Source organism: Quercus lobata, chromosome 5 (genome assembly GCF_001633185.2).
Source record: "Quercus lobata isolate SW786 chromosome 5, ValleyOak3.0 Primary Assembly, whole genome shotgun sequence".
NCBI lineage: Eukaryota > Viridiplantae > Streptophyta > Magnoliopsida > Fagales > Fagaceae > Quercus > Quercus lobata.
In genome coordinates, this window is record NC_044908.1 from 79,973,795 (window position 1) to 79,994,689 (window position 20,895).

The following is a 20,895-nucleotide window of genomic DNA, read 5'->3' on the forward strand; positions in this document are numbered from 1 at the left end:
TTGGGCTTTATTCCTTTCAGCCAAACTTTCCACCAAAATGTCCACTGTCTGAAACTATTTAAAGATATGTCCCTATTTTGAAACTTAATTTTTAGAAAATCAAGTTTCAATGTAAAACTCGATTTTTGGACAATAGAGTTATAGCGAACTAAACTTAAAAAATAAAATAAAAAATTTGTGGAACTCGAGTTCCACAAGTGTTTTTTTTTTTTTTTTTTTTTTTTTTTTTTTTTTTTTTTAATTCCGCTATAACTCGATTTTCCAAAAATCGAGTTTCAAAACAAGGGCATATCCCTAAATAGTTTCTGACATGGGGCATTTTGCTGAAAAGTTTGGTTGAAAGGGGTATTTTGCCATTTTGGCCACTATATGATCCATAAACTTAGTTTTTATGTATAATTTTATACTACAAAAACTTGCAATTTAAACAATTAATTGATGATATAACTATTAATCTATAATTTTTTGAAAAATTTTCAAGCATGGAGGATATAAGAAGAAAATGTAATTCAATGGTGGTTTGTCAAAATTCACATCTGATAAAAAAAATATATTGAATGAAGTTGTAGCCTTAGATTACAACCAAGTTTGTAGCCAAACTTTGTCCTTTGGGGAATCATTTTATGATTAAGGAAATGCTTATTTTAAGGTTGTTCTTGAGCCTTCCTCTTTGGGTGTAAGTCCATTGAGAAGGTTATTGCTATAGTCTAATCCTAAGGGGTTTATTCCACCAAAAGAACCAATCACACAAAGTTTTACTCCAAGTGGTACAAATAAACTTTTAAAGACAACACTTTCACATGATTCTATAGCTCCTACTAAACTTACTCTTTTGATTTATTGTCAATATTTTTTTAGGGTTTTTATATTTCTAAATCAAAACTTATTTATATAGCTATATTTTCCAACAAAAATACCCTAAGAACACACACAATTTAAAGTGAAAATCAAGTTGGCATTTCTTATAGGGTTTTAAGAAAGGAAAGCATTAACATCCAAAAACACAAAAGTTTGAGTAATCACAAGTTTTTCTAATTTCGCAGAAGTTACAAGAAAGCAAACAGGTTGCTTTCTAAATAGAAAATAAACTAAATACATTAGCTTCTGAATGAAAACCATGAATCCATGAAAGGTTCTTTGAATCTACAAGGTGATATAGGGTTCATCCATCAAAGAGAAATAATAGATGAAGTCTGAAATTTTATTAATCTGAAAAACTAAATTTCCTTGGAGGCCACTATGCATTTAAATAGTAGAAAAGAAAATCTAGGGCGGCAAGGAAAACGCCTAGAAAACTTTAATTTGCATTAATCACGTAATTAGGTGGCAAAATAGTAGTTTTTACCAAAAATTGCAAAATTGAGATAATTGCGGAAATTGAAACTATTGTCTCTAAGAGACGTCCTAAAATAGAGATGACCTTATCCTGACTTTTAAATTAAAAGTTATCAAGAAAAACCTATATTACTTAAAATAGCAAAATAATTGTTTTCGGGACCTTAATGGAAGAATTCACCTAAATTAGAATGTTGTTTCCCTTCAACCCTCCAAATTTAAGCAATTCCGACATCGTCACTTTGATGACTTCTACTAATACCTCCCCTTGATATTGCACCACGATTTTCGGCGCCTTCGCTATTCCAAAAACGCTGCTCTAGAAAGGTTTTTGATGTTTGTTCTTGAAAGCTGGAATATGTGTGAAAACACAAGAGCTGTTTAGACCCCCAAATTAAAAATTACGGCTTGGTTGATTTTACTCTGACTTAAACTAAGTGCGGAATAGAGTAAATGCGAGCGAATAAACAATAAAACTACTTTAAGCCATATTCATCAAATATCAACTATAAAATGAAAGCTAAAAGAGTAGGGAAGAAGGATGCAAACACAAGATAACTCCGAAACGTGTTATCAAAGAGGAAACCGAAAAATTCGCCAAAAAACCTCTCCACCACCTTCCAAGTGGTAAATCGATCCACTAGAGAATAAGTTGGAGTACGCAAATAACAAAATGTTAGGTTCTAAGACTTTAGGAACTAATGTATTAGAACTTCAATTTGTATTTTCTTGGCAAACCATGATCAAAACATAGGGTCTAGGTTTAGGCTTGCTCAAAGTATGTTTATTTGTAAAATTGGAATCGAGTGATTGCAGAATTTATTGGACTAAATCTGCAAGGCTCGATCGATCAAACCACGTGCAAATTTATTTTTCTGTAGAGTTCCAATTCAGCCTAAACTCTATTTAAACGTATTAGGTTTCAAGTAAAACACTCCTATATATAAAGGAAACCCTAAAATGTTTTCATAAGTTTTTTAGAGAGAGATTAGAGTGCATCTTGTGCTTTTTTTGTAGATTTAGGTTTTTGTACCCAAAAGCTCTCTAAAGGTTGCTCTTTATGCTGTGTGTGTGAATCTTCTGTGAGATCTAGGGTGTTTGCCTTCACATACACTTAGGGTTTCCAATCTCAAGATTAATGTCAAGAGTTTGGTGATCAATTCAGTTGATGATTCAAGAGCTTAAAGATACACAAGCGGGAGTGCTTGTACTTGCTGGGAATCCAAGAAAGAAGTAGTTTGTGGACTCAGAGTTATCATGTGATCGTGGTAGTAAGTTTCCTACTCGAGGTAGCAATAGGATGTTAATAGTCTAAGTCACTATTGTGTAAACTTCAATTCTTTCATAGTAGATTCGTTTTACCTTAAGGATAGCTAGATTAAATCCTCCCCAGGTTTTTTACCGGTTTGGTTTTCCTGGGTTATCATATTGTTGTGTTCTTTATTTTTTGCACTTTACAATGATATGATATTTGTGTGTTAACCTAGATTTGATAATTTGATTAAGTAATCACTTGACTAATTAACTAGGCTAATCTGGTTGTGTTTTAAGGGGTCTAAAAACAAACACAAACGACCCTCCCAACCTAGTCTACCCCATGTACTTGAGCTCTCCAAGCTCTTGCTACTAACTGAATTGACGAAGCCTTGTCTTCTCTAACTCTCCGGATCACACAATTTAGCCCGATTGCATCCACCAAACAAATGGCTTCTTCCAATGCTTCCCAGCAGCACCAAAACCTCACTTTACATTCAAAATGGTTGTAGTAAGTGTTTGGGCTATCAACCTCTCAAGGATATGGATATGGAAAGGTAGGAGTTGAGGAAAGCCATAAAGGATTGTGTAAAGGATTGTAGATATAACAATCTCTAACTCTCAAGGGTTTTATCTAGGATTTTCTCTCATAAAAGCACTCCTTACAATATGTAGGTAATAAGGGTATATATAGTGTGGGTGAAGACATGGTGTAGCAGATGCCAAAATAACAAAACAGAATGTTTCGCGGGTATGTTGCAGGAAGGCCTTACCCGTGAAATACTCATGAAAACCAGCTGTCATAACTCTTTGCATTACAGTCATGTGCTCTGCACGTGGCTCACTTTGAGGGAAGGCTTCTTGCGAAACTTCTCATGAAATCCACTTTGTCTTCAATAATGTCTTGAGTCTTCACACTCTCTCTCACACACAACCCTTACAATAAAATCCCACATAAAATACAGGGTACATATGATTGAACAAAATTACAAACAAATTTGGTACAGAATTAAAGCCAACACAGAATAGTTGTAAATTATAATTTTACAGTTCTACATCATTTTCACAAGGGGAAACATAGTCAAACCCTCCTTTAGTTGGTAAATGATATATTAGATAAATAGCACTATTGTAGTATTATACCCAAAATCTAGTTTCCATTCTAACCTGTGCTAGAAGAGTGAGGCTAGTATCAACAACGTGTCTATGTTTTCTTTCGGAAAAACCACCTTGTTTTGGTGTGTGAAGGCATGACATGCGATGAACAATTGAAAGGAAATTTTAAAAGGCGATGTCAATATACTCTCCACCTTAATTGAGTTGAAATTTTTTTATTTTTGTTGAAATTTTTTATTTTTGATGAAAATTTTTTTCAACGAGGGACTTGAAAATTTTGAAATAATGGAATACTTCACTCTTAAAAGGATATATCTACGAATATCTAGAGTAATCATCAACAAATCTATAAATAAAATATTTAACAGCTAAAGTGTAAAATTAATGTTTGTTGACATCCCATTTTGCAACCTGTATTTAATCTCACATAGAGGGTAAAAGGGTAATTTCACCTTGGAAATATGCATCTTGATTCTAGTCATTAGATCCTTAATCTCATTTCACCAAAATGATCTTAATGTTGTAATGATCAAATCGACTTGTCATAAGCCCTAATCAGACCATTAGATTGAAAGTTATCACCAAGCCAAGTTTTAATGGCCGAGATGCACTATCACAAATTGAGCCTAACTATATGTGATTATGAACAATTGATTTCAATTGGTTATAATTATAATCAATTTGAGATTAATGATGTGTCATAATTTGATTGGCTAGGACTACATTTTATGGTAAGGTTGCACATAATTAATTAGATAGTCAAACATTAATTATTCAACGAGTGATTTGTGCAATTAACAATTTCATTGATATCTCTTAGAATATTTTGTATCTATGAATGTGGTTAATTTTTCCAGAAACTAGACATCCGAGGTTTCAATTTGAGCACAAGAATGAGACAATTCTGATCAGAATTGAGTAAAATATGATTTTTTGAATTGGACTCTACAAGCTGTTACAGTAGCTACGGGAAACTGAATTTTGCTTGCTTCTCACTCCCACCAATCTCTACATTTCATGCACCCAATTTCCCCAAAGGCTAAAATAAGGTCTAGGTTCATGATTCTTTGTCAATCCCCATTAAATGACCTTCCATTCATACTTTCTCCATCACTACCATATAAACCCCCCTCTCCTCCATTCCAACATGAAAAACCCCCCTCTCTTCTCCTCTCTTAAGTTCTTGTGAAGTAGAGTAGTCTTGTCATATCTTGGTCTTCCTAAAACTCAAGGTATTGAGTGAGACTCACTCTCCCTCTCCTAGCTCTTCTTTTCCTCCACCCTTAAGACCTCCACCAAGAGTCTCCTCATCCACCGTATGGGTCTTGCATGAAGGTATAATCATTTTCCCTAACTTGTTTTTTATGTTGTCATGATGAGAATTTAAGATTAAAGCATGACAGTATTTATTTAAATTCCCTTGAATATGTTTGAATATTCTTATGTGCTTTTATGTGTTCTTCACATGTTCTTAGTTTTTCAACACATGTTCATGCATAACACTAGCTTTGATCTTAAGTCCACATCAAAAATATGAAAAAGATATTTGTTTCATAATTCTTTCAAATTCTTGAATCTAGGATATCATCATCCACACACATTCACTAGAATTTATTTTTCAATCCAAATGCAATGCTTAATAAATTGAATTGGGGTTTATCACATGCACACACATTAAATTCAACATGCAAATTGATTGATAACATATTGAATGATGTGATATGAATGTTGGCTACCAGAGTCTAGAAGACCGGTTTCACCAGGTAAGGTGGGTGTCTAACACCTTCCCACCTTGTAACATAACCTCTGAGCTTAGATCAAGGGTTGATAGATCAATGTTTATCCTTGTAATTTCAATTTCTAGATTGTAACTAGGAAACAAAGCCATGTACTTTATCTTAGATTGTATTTAAGACCAAAGCCATGTAATTTTCCTATAATCAATGTATATTCAATTTCAAATTAATAAAATGAGAAATTTTTCAATTTTGGTTTTCTTATTTATTCCAATAATTAAATAAGTGGCGACTCCATTGTAAAACCCTTAATCAGTCGAATCTCCATTTTGATAGGCAATAACACGACTCTACCCATTTACGTAGGTTTGGCCCAACATCCCAAAAAATGGGGCCGGGGGCGCGGTCTCTCAGAATGTTGCCAATCTCCTGTTGAGTCACATTAGTATGCATTTTGATCTATTAGGTCCACTTTAGCCCATTCAATTCATTTCAGTCCATCTGGTCCATTTTGGTCCATTATGTCCACTCTAATGATGCTTTAAAAGGAGAGGTTTGCGTAGAAAGAGAAGTTGCTTTATTGACAATTTTGTCACATTCTCAGTATAATGTTGGTAAGTTCTTAATAAAATTACACGTTTCTTATATGTTATTAAAGTTATATATATATATATATATATATATATATATATATTCTCTAATAGGTGATAGATTTACTTATATCTGCTTTCCCTTTATATATATATATATTCTCTAATAGGTGATAGATTTACTTATATCTGCTTTCCCTTTAGATTATTTAAGACATATAGAGGATGAATCATTTGTGAGGAGCACTAGAAAAAAATTTCATCCACATACATTAGATTATACCTTATATTATAATTAAATGTAAATGCATTATGTTTCCTTGAAAATAAAAACCTTATAAAATTTAAAACATTTTTAAATAACAACTATGGATAACTTAATTTAGAAAATTTAATATATTGTAAAATGATAAGTAGTTAGAAAATAATCACATTATTTGAAAAATGATATGGGACTAACACTTATAAGTCTTATTTATCATTTTCATTTAACAAAAACAAATTGTCAACTTTTTCTGCATTACACGTCTACAACTAGTAAAAGATAATACTTGCAACCTTATAAGGGCACATGGTGAAGTCCATACATCGGAAGAAAATGCATCTTAGATGAAGACAATTAAAGTAGCAACTTTATGACCCTTTCCTAAAGGACATGTATTTCAAAAAGGCATGGTCTTTTGCGTTCCTTTTTCATTGATAGACTTATTTGAATTAATACAACTAACTCAAAGTTGATATAAAAAAAGGTTACATTAATGCCAAATGGATGGTGTAAGTTTGAGCGATAATCCACACGAAAGCAAAAACATAAAAAATAAAAATTGCAAACTGCGCCAATATGGGCTACCATTTTTCGAAATGAATGCTTAAGGAAGACTAAGAGTAAGAGGGTTGAATGCCAGCAGATAAGCTTCCAACGGATGGATCCAAAGGGCTTGTCCACGATGTCAATAGGACTTTTGAAAGCTCGTATTTGTGTTAAGACACAAGAGCTTGTTTAGACCTCCAAATAAAAATTACGGCTAGATTGCATTTACTCTAACTTAGACTAAGTACAGAACAAGAGTAAATAAGTGCAATGAATCAATAACACTACCCTAAGCCATATTCATCCATCATCAACAATAAAATGAAAGCTTAAAGAATAGGGAAGAGAGATGCAAACACAAGATAACATTGAGACGTGTTATTGAAGAGGAAACCGAAGAACTTGGCGAAAAACCTCTCCACGACCCTCCAAGTCGAAATTGATCCACTAGAGAATAAAGTTGGAGGACACGAATAACAAAAGACCCTCTAAGCCTAGTCTACCCTATGTACTTGAGCCCTCCAAACTCCTACTACCAATTAACTTCTCGGAGTCTTGTTTTCTCTAACTTTCCAAATCCCGCAATTCAGCCCGATTGCTTCTGCCAATGAATGGGTCCTTCCAATACTTCCCAACAGCACCAAAATCTTACTTTACACTCAGAATAGGTGTTTCTGAGTATGATAAGTGTTTGGGCTAGCAACCTCTCAAAGATCTAGAGATGGAGAGGTAGGAGTTAAGGAAAACCACACGGAAATATGTAGATGATTGTGGGTATAACAATCTCTAACTCTCAAGTGTATTTTCTAGAGTTTTCTCTCAGAAAAGCACTCCTTACAATTTGTTCGTAATGAGTGATAGGCCAATAATGTATTGACTCCTTGTGATAAATTAACCGATTAATTTAGCCAAGTGAATTAATTAAGTTAATTAACATGCAAAGCATGTGGTAGCACAAACAAATCACCAATTAACTAAAGTGCAGTGGAAATTAAATTGATACGGTGATTTTTTTATGAATGGGGAAAACCTACATGGCAAAAACCCCACCCGATGATTTTAAGGTCACCACTCTCGAGAATCTGCTATTATAAAAATAAGTGGTTACAAGTAAAGGAATCTCAGTACCTTATGTCGGACCGTGTGCTTTACCGATCCATCCAACGACCAATTGGTGAAGGATGAGGGGGCACAAATCTTTTATAACATTTGATTGCAGACCAAGCCCATTGGTATTAGAGCAAATTGTGAAATCCCTCACACCTTATATCAACCTACAGTTGAACCCTTACCCCAATACCCAATTGGATTTGTTCTGTAGTGACAATCCCTCCTTTCAATGCACGGCTCTCAGTACGTGACTAACCAATAGATGCGCAGATCCCAGTATGTAACTTAATCACTAACTTGAGAAGGATGTTGGTTACAAATTTCTTCAGTTCATCACACGATGAAGATCAATAAGCTCCTTGGTCACAAAACCCTATAGTGTACAAACACAGTAGCTTCTTCAAGAAGAAGATGAACTAGGGCAAATTCTGTCTCCGACCACAATTTGCATGAACAAAACTTTGCTTCACACTTGCACAACTTGTGTAACCTTTGACGGCCGTCAAAATAATTCTTATATATGTTTAGGGTTGTGAGAAAAGAAAGCCTAAACACATACTCACGGATTTGATGAAAAACAGCTCTAAAAAACTGAGTTTTATAAACCTCGATAGATAGCCATCTATCGAGATAGCTGTTGAGCCACGGGTTGAAACAGCTTTTAAACCTCGATAGATGCTAGCGGTCGAGTTTTAAAATCTAGCACTTTTCACTTGATTCTTGGATAGACTTGCATGGTTTTAACACTTGAATTTGAAACCTTGTTCTTTGAAGTATTAAACACATCCTAGATCTACCCAATTACAAGTAAAGTGCGTTTTGTCAAAGGATTAGCCAATTACATAAAATATTTGACATATGTTCCTATCATTGAATCACATATGTCCTAACAATGAGGGTATATATAGTGTGGGTAAAAACTTGGTAAAGCAAACACAACTTTTTGCCAAACAGAAACTTTTGCGAGTCCTTCGTGGATTGGCCCTTCTCATGAGATAGTTGCAAAAATGATAGCCTGGTACGACTCTTCGTCTTCCAGTCATGTGCTAGACACGTGGCCTTTTCGCGGTTTGCTTCTCACGAGCTACTCATGAGCCAGTTGCGAAATCTACTAATTCAGCTCTTGAAGTTTGATTCTTCATTGATCTCTCACACTCATCCCTTACAAATAAACCCACATACATATAGGGAAAATGATTGAAGAAATTACAATCAAATTTGGCACGAAATTAAAACCAACACAATATAGTTGGAAATCACAACTTTACAACTTTCTTACTTGTGTTTACCTTAGTACTAATTTTCATTGTTGGCAAGAATGTATTAGAAGATGTTGAAAACAAAATCTCCAATATAATGTCCCTGCAATGTCCATCTAGTACTACAAGATTATCATCCTCAGATACAGTAAGAAGCCTAGAAGAATCCTTGAAGGGTTTTTGTCTTTAGCTATCCATACGAATGTGGATATTGAAATGTTATTAAACCATATTCCAAGGTAGTGATTGGTAGAATTTACGAGGCTAAAGAATCCAAGTTTGAAATCACTCCTATTGGAGATTATTTAGTCAGATTCTTTGATGGATTGTAAAGACATAGTGGTGTCTATGGCAAAGCCAAAATCTAAGCAAAAGCAACATAGCAAGACTAGAAGAACTAGTACTCTGGTATTTCAAACAAGTCGCATCCATGGTCAGTGAGGGTGTCCCGCAACTGGAGGATAAGGGGCACGTTAAAGGTTTGACTCCAAGATAGCAACAAAGCTGTGTTTAGACAATGATTCTGGTTTGTGAGAATGATGATTTTGGATGCCAGGAGTAGTCATTGCTTCTTTCACATAATTTGGACAGCACCCATTTTGACTACAACATGAAGGGGATTCTAGCCTTTTACCCCTATTTTTAAAAATATTTGGCAATATGCCCATGTTTTGAAAATATATAGGTTCGTGCCCCTGTTTCGAAACTCAATTTTACTAAAATCGAGTTTCAATGAAAAACTCGATTGGTTTAAAATTGAGTTATGCCCGATCAAACTTAATAAAATAAAATAAAAATTGCATGGAACTCGAGTTCCTGGAGCTCGAGTTCCATTTAAAATGCTACTATAGGGCTTTAAAATGCCACTATAGGGCTCCTTGAACCTAGTATGGGGCTTATAAAAAAAATTGCATGAAAAACGCCACTATAGAGTTTTAAAACGCCACTATAGGTCTTTAAAACGCCGCTATAGGGCTCTCTGAACTTGGTGTAGCATTTAATATTGCTATGCTCTCGTTGAGCCATATCAACAACCATGTCATTACCCTTTTTTTTCCTAAAATTCTTCCATAATTTAAAAATATTTTTTTTCTAAACTTTTCCCATAATTTTAAAATACTATTAAAAAAGGTGATTTCCAACCCTATCTACATTATAAAGCCCAATCTTACGGTAATGATGTTAATGTTGTCCATCATAAAGCCCAAACCCAAGCCAAATAGTATTTAATGCTAACCTCTCTGTGTCTCCCCTCCTTCTCCTTTTGCTCTTCCTATCTTTCACGCTTTCAAAACTTCAGAATTTCACCTTTCTGACTCCAAACTCCCTCTCTTCCCTCCTTGGTCTCTTCTGCTCCTCATTTAACAGAATCACTTCTTCGTACTTGTTCAATTGCCACTATGCTAAAAAAATCAAAATTCTTATTAGGTATGCATTAGCTCTTCCTTTTGTAATTAACATTTTGCTATTCTTTCAAGTAATTGAGCATTAATTCAGCCCTTCTTCAAATCTGTGTCTCTTGATTAATGGTGATTCTTTCTATTCCCAATCAAGAGGTTTATCATACGTTCAATTGTTGCCTATTGGAAATAGAACACCCACTACTTTCTTTTCTTTTTTTTTTTTTCCTATATATATCTGCAATTTCTCTTCCTCCATAGATAAAGAGCCTATTAGCCTAAACTATGCCAATGTAAAATCCAATCCTTCCCACCAAGAAGCCCCCACGAAATTATCAGATTTGAAGCCATGGATATTTGTCGTGGGGTTCTTAGCAAACAAATAGACCAAAAACAAAACAAAACAAAACAAAAATAAAATCTTTTACAATCAAAGACCTTCAACCTCCAAACCAAATCAAAAACCTCCCGAGTTTGATAACTATGGACGGTTCTCACAAGTTCAGATCACAGATATATATATATATATATATATATATATATATTTTGGGTACTTGCAACCATTGTTGAAGCTTCAACCACCATGAGATGCTGTCAAACCATGAGATTGCATTGCTATTTCTTCTATTCTTCTTCTGTGTCTCTCTCACTCTCGCTACGTTTTCGCCAATTTTGCAGGTCTTTGCTTGACTGTCACAATGAAGGTTTGGCTGTTGCAGACGGACTGGTTGTGCTTGACCTACTAAATGCTTAGGCAAGCTTAGTTGTGAACCACTTTATAGTGTACCAAATGTTTGCAAGCCATCAACCACTTTTTTCTTTTCTAAATTGCCTTGGGCTTGTGTTTGTACTTGATCAATTTTTTAATGGGCAGACAAACCAATGTCCGGCCCTCTTCCAGTTTTTGTAATTTTTTTTTTTTATTTTAAATTTTATAAATGATAAATGGGGTTGGACATAATAAAAAGAAGGGAAATGTTAATGGATGCCCTAGAAACAATGATTAATAATCCATTTAAAGAAAGTTTTTATGGGAAAAGAAAAAAATAGCAATTAATGTTTTGACAGCTTTTTACATTCCCATAAAAGTGGTGTCAAAACATTCCTTAAATGAATTGTTAACCATTACCCTAAGGGCACTTATTAACATGAGCCTAAAATGAATATTGGGTAATCAAATGGGCTAGACATGATTTTTTTTTTTTTTTAAAGATGATGTAGATAAAGACTTGAATAAAAATAGTTGCATATTAAACTCTAACAAAAAGTTTAAGTATATTAATTTCATATATATATATATATATATATATATATTCATTGTTTGAAATATAGACATTTATATTTATTTGAATTATTTTAGTCAATTTTTATATTTTTACTAATTTAATATATTTATTTATTTTTAAAATTATTATTAAATTAATTATGACGCTATCACGGTTTGACTTCAATTCAACCTCAGTCCACTCTAAAAAACCTTGAACCTCTCCCTTTTACTTTTTTTTTTTAACAATTCGGGTTTCAAAACCATCATTTGTATAACAAATCGGAGAGAAAATTAAGGAGAGAAATCATAACTTTTCTTTTCTTTGTTTCTCATGAAAAAAGTATATGGGAAAATGGTTTTTTTCCCCCAAATTCTGTACGCTGTGGTTGGTCATGATTATTGAGAGTTGGAGTTGTTTGGTTGTTGACGATAAATGGGTCATGAATGTTTTTAGGGTTTGAGAAGATAGTTGTCAATTGGAGCTTGTGTGTGTGTGTGTGTGTTTTATTTATTTCACTCTTTGTATTGGAATAGTTGTTACATTGTAGATATTGCATATATTCACCAATTGTAAGAGATAAGGTCCCAAAATTTGCAGATTTAATTTTTAACTTGTCCCAAAGAAAAATTATGTATTTCTTTTAATAATTAAACTATTGTTGATATCATATTTTGTCCAACCTCGATTTGCGTGCCAAACCTTGGAAATCCAAAAATATTATTTTCTCTCCATGGGACCGCGAGAACATCCTGAATGACATGGCACAACCCATTCGGACACCGGTGCACCCAAAGTGCCTTTTTTTAGCAAAATGACCAAAATGCCCTTGGTCAACCCTAGGTTGGCTGAAAGTCAAATAAGGTCAAAATCCACTTGAAATATCACTTTTCATAGCTTTACATCAAACCCATGCTTCTCGGAGATTTTTGGCAACTTTGACGAAGTTTGACCCGAAGTTGACTCCCAATGGACCCCGGAAACCCTAATTTTAATCTGGTCATTAAAATAGGTTTAGAAGAATGCCATTGTGAAGATAATCAAATTCTCTTTCCAACGACTATTCATGGGTTGAAATTGGAGTTAAAACGGGTGAGATATTGAAAAAATCGTGAAAAGCGCGTTAGCACGCTTCCTAAGGTCATAACTTTTGATCCAATTGTTTGAATATTAATTTCTTTAGTTTTCTGAAAACTAGACATCCAGAGCTTTCTAGGGACATCAAGATCGTGTCAATCTATGTCCGGGAAGACCTCCAAATGCATGTTCAAGGGAAAAACTGAAAAAGTGCAGAGGACCCGGCACACCTTGCAGGTGCGCTGGCCCCGAAAAGTGTGCCAGGACCTATAAAAGGCTCTTGGCAGCTCAAAATTGAAAAATTATGCTTTTGGGAGCTGTTTGGGAGTTGTTTTGGCGTTTTTTGGGCATTTTTCCTCTCTTCCCAACACATTTCTCCACCAAAAGTGCAAAAAATAAAAAAATAAAAATACATCAAAGCCTCTTAATTCTCCTTTCTTCACCAAAAATACAAGGTATTATTCTTATATCCAATCTTGTTTTCCTTGGTTCTATACGTTGGATTTGGGGTTTAGGGGTGTGGATGTAGCTTTTTAGCTACTTTCCACACCCCTAACCTTCTAAATCTTTTCCTAGTATTTATCTTGCTCTTTTTGCCTTAATAACATAATTTGTTGATCTCCTTAGTATGTTTCTTGCTTTATCTTGCTCCTAGCATGTTCTTAGTTTAGATCCATGTTCTTCCATGCTTGATTATGTGTTATTTGTCTTGATCTACATGCTTTATGCTTTATGCCATGCTTTCTATGCTTAGATCTTTTCTTTCCTATGTTTTTGATGTTTAGATCCACATACTTCCATGTCTCATACCATGTGTTTGTGCCTAGATCTATCCTTCCCATGTGTTGTTTGGCTAGATCCACATGATTCTATGCTTGCTTACATGTCTATTTGTCTTTCCTATATACTTTATGCTTTATGCCATGTTTTCCAATACTTTGTTATGCTTTTTGCTCTATGTCGACGTTAGGGTTACTTGCTCACGTGCTTGTATGATGTTGTTGGCTATGCCTTACTTGGATCTATGTGTTTATGTGCATATTTCCGTGCTATATGGTTAGATCTTTGTCTTCACATGCTTATATGCTTGGATTCATGTTCTTCCATGTTTATGTGCTAGGCTTGTACATGTTGATGTGTATGTTTCTATGCCTATGTCTAGATCTATGTTTTCACATGCCTATGTGCTTGGATCTATGTTCTCTACAAGCTTTATACTATCTTCTATGTGCTTGTGTGCTCCATGCAATGTTTGTGTGCCTAGACCTAGGCTATGTTTGTCATGCCATGTGATATTGTAGCCTTTTTGTCGCTTTTGTCTATCTTTCTTATGTTTTGGCCATTCGGTAGGATTTAGATCTTGACCCCTTCATGGTCTTGATCGTCATCTGTACTCCTTGGCCCATATCAAAGGGTTTGATCACCCCTATTTGCATGTCTATGCTTGCTTACTTCTCTTTATGCTTGTGTTAGCCTCTCTAGTTCTAAGCTTTGCCACGCTTGATGCCCTTAGTGGGTTCGTGGTTGTGTGGTTGCATCCGATACCCATGAGGCTTTGTTCGGATGTAACCACTTGGGATGCATCTTCATGATGCCAGTTGCTTCATGCATACCTTTTCCCTTTTTCGCTCCGTGCGATAATTATGCTTGCTATGCTTTTTTGCCACCCGTTGGCTTTCTATGCATCTTTACATGCTTGCTTACACGTCCATGCATGAGTCTTGCTTGCTAGTGTGTCATCCATGCTTCAACACAATGAAGTTATGGACATTTGATCCAAACCTACATTTGTCCCTCGCGAACACCACCTGTTGTTTGCTTTCTTGCTTGTATGCTTGCTTTCTTGTTTCTTTGCTTGCTTCGCTTGTATGCTTGTCTACTTTATACCCATTGCACATTATTTACACATCTCTATCTTTCCATTGCTTGTCTGCTGGTTTCTTATCTTTGCCTTTACATGTACACACATGGAGCGAGGACGCATGGAGCTAGGGCACGGTCTCCTAGGTGCAAGCAAAAAGCGCGAGCATGTGGATATAAGCCAAGCGGCTGTGTTCAATATGTTTAGGGGTCTAGCCTCTCCCATTTGGTTATGTACTCTTTTAAACCCCCTTCCCTCGCCCTTCCTTTCTCTCTTAGATGGGTTGTATTAGGTATATCATGCCATGTACCATTCGTCCTCATCTCTAGAGTATGGCGACCCCCGTTTACTTTCCTACACCTATATTTTGGGTCATGCTCTAGGGATGTAGGCATTTACTTTCCTGCTCTGTGTGCTTGCATTGTGCATGATGTATGTATATATATATACCTGCTCGCCCTTTTCGGTGTGATTGTCACAATCCATGTCACCTAAGGCAAAGTGATGCCAAATTTCCCGCAAAAGTAAGGTGACTTGTCACCGGATTTTCCTTGTGGAAATCTAGTATTTTGCCTGAATGCCTTAGGAAAGCATAGTTTGGAATCACACCCTTTTAAAAGCCAAACCTCAAAGCCCTCATGCATGCAAAGCCTTGAAAAGCCAATGCCAAAATCATGTTTTTTACTGCCAATTTTCGAAAATTAAGGTTTTATCAAAACAAAGGACCGTCCTTGGACAAGCCTTGTTGGGTGCCTAACACCTTCCCCACACGTAACCAAACTTCCAGACTTAAGAATCAAGATTTTTTTCCATCCACATTAGATTAGGAAAAATGCCTTTTTTCTTAGCTTAGGATTGGTAATAAATCAACTAGAAATAGGTGACCAATCACACCTTAGAAAAACTCAATGACTGGTGGCGACTTCACTTACATTTAGTAATCACTTAAAATTTGGCCAAGATTCCTGTCATACGTCCAAAGGTAGACCTACCTTCCTCCACCGAGAGAGAGAGCACCCGAAGCTCAGCACAATCATTGAGAGGGGCCTCCAATGGGCCCCGCGTGTGCAGATGCGTCACCACAGCTAGTGGTCGAACGAAGGCCCCGATGGTTCTCCATTCTAGGCCGGGCGTTGACAAGTACTATACAATGAACAAATAGAGGGATTATGATATTGCATATATTTAAATTATAGGTGGACAATTTTATCTAAACAAAAAAACATGTCTCATTTATAGCTTTGTGCACAAAAAGTGTAATGTATTCAAAAAGTATAGCAAATATGCTCTTGCAATCCTGCTTTGTTTTTGAGTAGCTATTTGTTTATTTTATTTTGGCCATACAAGGAATGCACATTGCGTTGAAGTGTGCATTGCCATTTGTTGTTGGACTAATACATTTTTCGTATAAGGTTTTGTAGTTCTATTTTAAAGATCAATGAGCACTAGCCTTTTTAGATATTGAATATAGACTTCCAAAGATATTCATGCTATTTCTCTACTTGAAATTTCCAATGTTGTATGAAATTGGTAATTCTCTTTAAGGAGGTGAATGAATAGCTAGCCAAGGAAAGACAAAATGTGGCCTTGAGCAAGAGAATATTGTTGAACCATTCAAAAGGAATTGATAAGGATAAATATCTAATACTCACAAATAAGGATAAATATGATACTAATAAATGCATTTATTTCATTCTATATATATTAGCTCCTTAACATTTGGCACATACATTGTAATTAATAGCATAAAACTTAAAAGTATAATATCGTTTATTTTAAGAATATTATCTTAAAATTTAAGTTTTAATATTACAAGTATTACATTTATATTCATAAAGAAAACAAGAATCTATTACAATTCTAAACTTACCTATAAATACTATATAACTGAAGCCGTGGACTTTATGTTGACTTCATGAGAGCTTGCCAAATCAATTTTGCAAGCCTCACAAAGTTATACCTCAGGTTATTTATTTATTATTTTTAATGTTTATTTTTAGCTCCCGGTTGCTCCGAATTTTCTTTTCCATTCTTTCTCTCTATTACCAACCTATAAAATCGATCACTTCCCCTCCCTTAACTAAGCCAAAACCCACACTAGATTCATCATTCTCTCAAGCCCCAACCAAAAGATGCAAAGAAAGATATGGGTCTAACTCCTTTGTTGAAAATGCACTCTATACTTCGCCTTCTGCTTATTCTAAATCTCGAAGACTCTTCTTCTTCTTCTTCTTCATCAAAAACAAAGGATTTTTTTTAAAGGCTGAGATCAATCAATTGTTGAGTCTAATCATCTTTCTTTGTGAACTTTTAGCAATGCCTCTGATATTGATCATTAATATAGATCTGCTATGTTGCTCAAACCTTGAATTAGTTTTGTGCCTAAAACTTTGGTAAATTAGAAGAAGTTTTTTTTTTTGTTTTTATTTTTTGTTTTTTGGCATATAATGTTTGACATGTTAGTAATTGTGGCCATTCTGGCCTAAATTAAATGAAGCCATCTTTTTTGAAAGAAAAAAAGAGTAGAAGAAATTTGTAGATATGGATTATGGTCGACGAAGCTCCAGTTTGCAAATCTTTTCACAAGATTATATATGAATCACACAGAAAGTTAAATTAATTGAACACTCAAAAATCTAGGATGAGTACAAAGTTAAAAAAAAAAAAAAAAAAAAAAAAAAAAAAAAAAAAAAAACCTTATGTTGGAGGCTTGGAGTTGATCCTGGAAGGAGACTCTCTCTCTCTCTCTCTCTCTCATACACACACACTTGTTAATATTCGGCATCTATACTCCCTATTTAGTTTGGTCTCCTTTCCTTCTTTTTTCTTCTTCTTCTTTTTATCTTTGTCTCCTTCATTTCTGAATCTCTAAGTTCAAGATAATGCTACCTTTACAAGTTACAGTTTATTGGTTTGCTTCTAAGTCCTCTCCTATTGCGTGTATGTTCACAATTCAAGTGTCCAAAAGTGGAAAAAAAAAATTTTTGAACTCTGCTATGACTTTTCTTCTCTCTTTACATATTACATTTTTTTTTTTTTTTTTAAAGATTAGTTTCAAATATTGACCTCATTTTTTCCTTTGGTTTAATGGCCATTAGCCCATCACTCACTGTTTTTTTTTTTTTTTTTTTTTTTTTTTTTTTTTTTAAAAAAATTCACGTTGGCTCATGTCACTACTAGGCTACTCCTTCCTACAAATCAATAACCCACTAAAATACATTTACTATTTTATATGTTCATTTTAGCGTTTCATTAGTTTTGGTGGACAATGGCATTTTACTTGATGTGGTTTAGATTTATTAATTTGCTAACAAAACACTCCTTTTTTTTTAGTAGTTCTATGTCTATAATATTTTTGTAACACTTTTACAACAAATTGTTAGGACATATGTGATTCACTTGTTAGGAACATATGTCACTATTTTATGTAATTGACTAATCCTTTGAGAAAACGCACTTTACTTGTATTTGGGTAGATTTAGGATGTGTTTAATACTTTAAGAAACTGTGTTTTAAGATCAAGTGTTGAAACCATGCAAGTCTGTCCAAGATTCAAGTTGAAAAGTGTCTATCATTAAAACTCGGCAGCTAGCCATCTATCGAGCTTAAGAAGCTGTTCCAGCCCCGTGGCTCGACAGCTGCTCGACAGCATCTCGACAGATAGGCATCTATCAAGGTTTATGAAAACTAGAATTTCAGTTTTGTTTTGACTCTAATCCGTGATTATGTGTTTGGGTTTTCTTTTCTCACAACCCTAAACACATAAAAGGATTATTTAAAGGGTCGTCAAAGTGTACACAACTTGCACAAGTGTTGAGCAAAGTTTGTTCAAGCAATTTTTGACCGGAGACACAGTTTTGCCCTAGTTCATCATTCTTGTGAAGAAGTTGCTATGTTTGTGCACCATAGGGTTTTGTGACCAAGCATCTTCTTGGTCTTCATCGTTGGGATGAACTAAAGAACTTTGTAGCCAACAACCTTCTCTAGTTGGTGTTTGAAGTCGCGTATTGGGATCCGCGCAATTGGTTAGTCACGTACTGGGAGCCATGCATCGAAAGGAGAAATTGTCACTACAGAACAAGTCTAATTGGATATTGGGGTAAGGGTTCAACTGTAGGTTGGTATAAGATACTGAAATTCCTTTACTTGTAACCGCTTGTTGTGATAATAGTGGAATTTCGGGAGTAATGACCTTAAAATCATCCGGTGGGGTTTTTACCGTGTTGGTTTTTCCCATTCGTAAACAAATCACCGTGTCAATTTATTTTCCGTTGCATACTTAGTTTAATTGGTGATTTGTTTGTAAGGTTTCAACTGTAGGTTGGTATAAGATACTGAGATTCCTTTACTTGTAATCGCTTGTTGTGATAATAGTGGAATTTCGGGAGTAGTGACCTTAAAATCACCCGGTGGGGTTTTTACCATGTTGGTTTTTCCCATTCGTAAACAAATCACCGTGTCAATTTATTTTCCGCTGCATACTTAGTTTAATTGGTGATTTGTTTGTGCTACCACGCGTTTGCATGTTAATTTGATTAATTAATAAACTTGGCTAATTAATCAATTAATTCATCACAAGGGGTCAATTCGTTTTTGGTCTATCAAGTGGTATCAAAACAGGTATACTTTGATTAGGTTTTAATCTTTGTTGTGTTGATCCATTGACCCCTATTTGTCATGGATAGAGGAAAGTCTTTAATCACACCTCCTTTATTTGATGGCACTAACTATGGATACTGGAAAGTATACATGAGAGCTTTCTTGCAGTCTCTAGATGAGAAAGTGTGGTAAGTTGTTGAGATAGGCTGGACCAAGCCAAAGGAAGCGCCGGCCGATTGGGATGAAGCCAAGATCAAGGCAGCAAACTTCAACAGCAGGGCATTGAATGCTTTGTTCAGCGCAGTTACCAATGAGGAATCCAAGAAGATATCCTCCACTGAAACTGCTAAGAAAGCATGGAATGCTCCAGACAACCTATGAAGGAACTAAGGCTGTCAAGGATTCGAAACTTCAGAGGCTCACTCCAAGATAATTTTATTTAGGGAGGCAAAAGAGGGACTTGGGGACCCTATCCGTAGGCTTTGACTAGAGCCCAATTCAGAATAGAGTTGATGGGTAACGCACTTACAATTCCCAATTTATACAAAGAGAGGCCTAACGTGCCCAATTGTGGACCGGACCATAATGAGCGTTCAAATGGACCAGTCTGGGCACGAGATGGGCTTGATATCAGAGCGTCAATTACAACTTTGGCATCATCTTCAAAGAGAACGGATTTGCATCCTGATTTGCAGCAATGGAGACCAGTTTTGAATGTGGAAGATGCGGAAATCTTTTCAGTGAATCTTTTACTAGACGTTTTGAATGTAAATGGCTATATTGGTGTCAAATAATATTTGGAAAGAAGACCATTGTTCCATTGCTTTGAAGCAGGGAGGATGAGGTCTACTACTTGGTCGATTTTTAGGATTGGTTGGGAGGATGGAGATAATTGTGGAGTAAAGCTAGGGATTGAAGGAACTTAGGAACCCAAGGATCAGTCCATAATCCATATATTTGTATTTGTGCCAGATCCAAAGAAGTGGCAGTGGCAGATGTTTCCTTGAATTTTTTATTTTTAAAAAAAAAATTTAAAACACTTTCAAAGAATAATTATAAATAACTTAATTTAGAAAATCTAATATATTCTACAACTATACTTCGTTAAAAAATAATCATATCATTTTAAGCATGTTTTGGGACTAACATTTATAAAGTTTTATATACTATTTTCATTTTTTTAGTTAATAAAAAAATAAATCATCAATTTTTTTGGTGCATCCGACAAGTTTAAGTCTAATAAAAGTAATACTTGGAACCCTATAAAGGTACATGGTGAAGTACATACAGCGGAAGAAAATGACAGTTTAGACGAAAACAATTAAAATATACTTCATGACCCTTTCCTAAAGGACATGTATTTCAAAAAAGGCATTATCTTTTGCTTTCCATGCATATTCATTGCGAGACTTATTTAAATTAATACAACTAACTCATAGATGAAAAAAAAAAAAAAAAAAAAAAAAATGAGGTGTTGTAAAC